Raw genomic sequence first — 5,160 nt, 5'->3', positions numbered from 1 at the left:
GGGGCTGGGGGCTAGGGTTAGGGGCTAGGGTTAGGGGTTAGGGTTAGGGCTAGGGTTAGGGTTAGGAGTTAGGGGCTAGGGCCTAGGGGTTAGGGAGCTAGGGGCTAGGTTAGGGTTAGGGGAGCTAGGGTTGGGCTATGGCTAGGGTTAGGGTTAGGCTAGTTGGGAGCTAGGGGGTTAGGGCTAGGGCTAGGGTTAGGGCTAGGGGTTAGGGCTAGGGTTGGAGGGCTAGGGCTAGGGGGCTAGGGTTAGGGCTGAGGTTAGGTTAGGGCTAGGGTTAGAGGGCTAGGGCTAGGGCTAGGGGTTAGGGGCTAGGGGTTAGGGTTAGGGATAGGGTGGGGTTAGGGTTGGGTTAGGGTTAGGGCTAGGGTTAGGAGCTAGGGTTGGGGCTGGGGGCTAGAGGTTGGGGTTAGGGCTAGGTTAGGGCTAGGTTAGGAGCTAGGTTAGGGCTAGGGTTCTAGGGGTTCTAGGGTTAGGGCTAGGGTTAGGGCTAGGGTTAGGCTAGGGCTAGGGCTAGGGTTGGGCTAGGGTTGGGGCTGGGGTTGGGTTGGATGGGTTAGGGCTGGTTAGGCTAGGAGTTGGGAGCTAGGGTTAGGAGCTAGGGTTCTAGGGTTAGGGCTGGGGGTTGGGAGCTAGGGGTTGAGAGCTAGGGTTAGGGATAGGACTAGGGTTAGGGGCTAGGGGTTAGGGCTAGGGTTAGGGTTAGGGGCTAGGGTTAGGGCTAGGGCTGGGGCTAGGGTTAGGGCTAGGTTTGAGGCTAGGGTTAGGGCTAGGGTTAGGGCTAGGGCTAGGGTTGGGAGGCTAGGGTTAGGCCTAGGGTTCTCAGGTTCTAGGGATAGGGATAGGGGTTAGGGCTAGGGGTTAGGGCTAGGGTTAGGCTAGGGCTGGGGTTAGGGTTAGGCTAGGGCTAGGGGTTAGGCTAGGAGTTAGGGCTAGGCGTTAGGGCCAGGGTTAGGGCTAGGGCTAGGGTTAGGGCTAGGGTTAGGGCTAGGGCTAGAGTTAGGGCTAGGGATAGGGTTAGGGATGGGTTAGGGTTAGGGTTAGGGATAGGGATAGGGTTAGGGCTAGGGTTAGGGCTAGGGCTAGGGCTAGGGATAGGGTTAGGGATAGGGTTAGGGATAGGGCTAGGGTTAGGGCTAGGGCTAGGGTTAGGGTTAGGGCTAGGGTTAGGGCTAGGGTTCTAGGGTTAGGGATAGGGTTAGGGATAGCTATAATTAGGATGGTACAGTACAGAGGTCCTGTTCCAGAGGACTGAGAGGACTGTTGGTCCTGTTCCAGAGGACTGAGAGGACTGTTGGTCCTGTTCCAGAGGACTGAGAGGACTGTTGGTCCTGTTCCAGAGGACTGAGAGGACTGTTGGTCCTGTTCCAGAGGACTGAGAGGACTGTTGGTCCTGTTCCAGAGGACTGAGAGGACTGTTGGTCCTGTTCCAGAGGACTGAGAGGACATTAACAAACACACTGGTTAGATGGGGCGTAGCTATATAATATTCTGGTTAGATGGGGTGTAGCTATATAATATACTGGTTAGATGGGGTGTAGCTATATAATATACTGGTTAGATGGGGCGTAGCTATATAATATACTGTACTGGTTAGATGGGGTGTAGCTATATAATATATTGGTTAGATGGGGTGTAGCTATATAATATACTGGTTAGATGGGGTGTAGCTATATAATATACTGGTTAGATGGGGTGTAGCTATATAATATACTGGTTAGATGGGGTGTAGCTATATAATATACTGGTTAGATGGGGTGTAGCTATATAATATACTGTACTGGTTAGATGGGGTGGAGCTATATAATATACTGGTTAGATGGGGTGTAGCTATATAATATACTGGTTAGATGGGGTGTAGCTATATAATATACTGGTTAGATGGGGTGTAGCTATATAATATACTGTACTGGTTAGATGGGGTGTAGCTATATAATATACTTTACTGGTTAGATGGGGTGTAGCTATATAATATACTGGTTAGATGGGGGTGTAGCTATATAATATACTGGTTAGATGGGGTGTAGCTATATAATATACTGGTTAGATGGGGTGTAGCTATATAATATACTGGTTAGATGGGGTGTAGCTATATAATATACTGGTTAGATGGGGTGTAGCTATATAATATACTGGTTAGATGGGGTGTAGCTTTATAATATACTGTACTGGTTAGATGGGGTGTAGCTATATAATATACTGGTTAGATGGGGTGTAGCTATATAATATACTGGTTAGATGGGGTGGAGCCATATAATATACTGGTTAGATGGGGTTAGGGTTAGGAGTTAGGGTTAGGAGCTAGGGTTAGGCTATGGTTAGGGCTGGGGCTAGGGTTAGGGGCTAGGGTTAGGGCTAGGGTTAGGGTCGAGGGTTAGGGCTAGAGGTTAGGGCTCAGGGCTGGCGGTTAGGGTTAGGGCTAGGGTTGGGGCTAGGTTGGGGTTAGGGCTAGGGGCTGGGGTTAGGGCTAGAGTTGAGGAGCTAGAGTTAGGGCTAGGTTAGGGCTAAGGAGCTAGGGTTAGGGCTAGGGGTTGGAGTTAGGCTAGGTTAGGGTTAGGGCTAGGGTTAGCGGGGCTAGGGTTGGGGCCGGTTTAGGGTTAGGGATGGGTTAGGGTTAGGGGTTAGGGCTAGGAGTTAGGAGTTAGGAGTTAGGGGCTAGGGTTCTAGGGGTTCTAGGGCTAGGGGTTAGGGAGCTAGGGTTAGGGCTAGGGCTAGGGCTAGGGTTAAGGGCTAGGGTTAGGGCCAGGGATAGGGTTGGGGCTAGGGTTAGGAGCTAGGGTTAGGGCTAGGGTTGGGGCTAGGGCTGGGGTTCTAGGGTTCTAGGGGTTGAGGGCTAGGGTTAGGGCTAGGGTTAGGGCTAGGGGGTTAGGGGTTAGGGCTAGGGTTAGGGATAGGGGTTAGGGCTAGGTTGAGGGCTAGGGCTGGGGCTAGGGTTGGGAGCTAGGGGTTAGGGCTAGGGTTGAGAGCTAGGGTTCTAGGGTTCTAGGGTTGGGGCTAGGGTTAGGGCTAGGGTTAGGGTTAGGGCTAGGGCTAGGAGTTGAGGGTTAGGGTTAGGGCTAGGGCTGGGGTTAGGGCTAGGGATAGGGTTAGGGATAGGGTTAGGGATGGAATTAGGGTTAGGGTTAGGGATAGGGATAGGGTTAGGGCTAGGGTTAGGGCTAGGGCTAGGGTTAGGGATAGGGTTAGGGATAGGGATAGGGCTAGGGCTAGGGTTAGGGCTAGGGTTCTAGGGTTAGGGATAGGGTTAGGTTAGGGCTAGGGTTCTAGGGTTAGGGATAGGGTTAGGGATAGCTATAATTAGGATGGTACAGTACAGAGGTCCTGTTCCGAGAGGACTGAGAGGACTGTTGGTCCTGTTCCAGAGGACTGAGAGGACTGTTGGTCCTGTTCCAGAGGACTGAGAGGACTGTTGGTCCTGTTCCAGAGGACTGAGAGGACTGTTGGTCCTGTTCCAGAGGACTGAGAGGACTGTTGGTCCTGTTCCAGAGGACTGAGAGGACTGTTGGTCCTGTTCCAGAGGACTGAGAGAGAACTGTTGGTCCTGTTCCAGAGGACTGAGAGGACTGTTGGTCCTGTTCCAGAGGACTGAGAGGACATTAACAAACACACTGGTTAGATGGGGCGTAGCTATATAATATACTGGTTAGATGGGGTGTAGCTATATAATATACTGGTTAGATGGGGTGTAGCTATATAATATACTGGTTAGATGGGGCGTAGCTATATAATATACTGTACTGGTTAGATGGGGCATAGCTATATAATATACTGGTTAGATGGGGTGTAGCTATATAATATACTGGTTAGATGGGGTGTAGCTATATAATATACTGTTTAGATGGGGGTGTAGCTATATAATATACTAGTTAGATGGTGTAGCTATATAATATACTGGTTAGATGGGGGTGTAGCTATATAATATACTGGTTAGATGGGGTGTAGCTATATAATATACTGGTTAGATGGGGTGTAGCTATATAATATACTGGTTAGATGGGGTGTAGCTATATAATATACTGGTTAGATGGGGTGTCGCTATATAATATACTGGTTAGATGGGGTGTCGCTATATAATATACTGGTTAGATGGGGTGTAGCTATATAATATACTGGTTAGATGGGGTGTAGCTATATAATATACTGGTTAGATGGGGTGTAGCTATATAATATACTGTACTGGTTAGATGGGGTGTAGCTATATAATATACTGTACTGGTTAGATGGGGTGTAGCTATATAATATACTGGTTAGATGGGGTGTAGCTATATAATATACTGGTTAGATGGGGTGTAGCTATATAATATACTGGATAGATGGGGCGTAGCTATATAATATACTGGTTAGATGGGGTGTAGCTATATAATATACTGTTTAGATGGGGTGTAGCTATATAATATACTGGTTAGATGGGGTGGAGCTATATAATATACTGGTTAGATGGGGCGGAGCTATATAATATACTGGTTAGATGGGGCGTAGCTATATAATATACTGGTTAGATGGGGTGGAGCTATATAATATACTGGTTAGATGGGGTGTAGCTATATAATATACTGGTTAGATGGGTTGTAGCTATATAATATACTGGTTAGATGGGGGTGTAGCTATATAATATACTGGTTAGATGGGGTGTAGCTATATAATATACTAATTAGATGGGGCGATAGCTATATGAATATACTGGTTAGATGGGGTGTAGCTATATAATATACTGGTTAGATGGGGTGGAGCTATATAATATACTGGTTAGATGGGGTGGAGCTATATAATATACTGGTTAGATGGGGTGTAGCTATATAATATACTGGTTAGATGGGCGTAGCTATATAATATACTGGTTAGATGGGGTGTAGCTATATAATATACTGGTTAGATGGGGTGTAGCTATATAATATACTGTACTGGTTAGATGGGGTGTAGCTATATAATATACTGGTTAGATGGGGTGTAGCTATATAATATACAGTACTGGTTAGATGGGGTGGAGCTATATAATATACTGGTTAGATGGGGTGTAGCTATATAATATACTGGTTAGATGGGGTGTAGCTATATATTATACTGGTTAGATGGGGTGTAGCTATATAATATACTGGTTAGATGGGGTGTAGCTATATAATATACTGGTTAGATGGGGTGGAGCTATATAATATACTGGTT

This window comes from Coregonus clupeaformis, unplaced genomic scaffold (genome assembly GCF_020615455.1).
Source record: "Coregonus clupeaformis isolate EN_2021a unplaced genomic scaffold, ASM2061545v1 scaf3163, whole genome shotgun sequence".
NCBI classification, from domain to species: Eukaryota; Metazoa; Chordata; class Actinopteri; order Salmoniformes; family Salmonidae; genus Coregonus; species Coregonus clupeaformis.
This window is presented reverse-complemented; position numbering follows the sequence as displayed.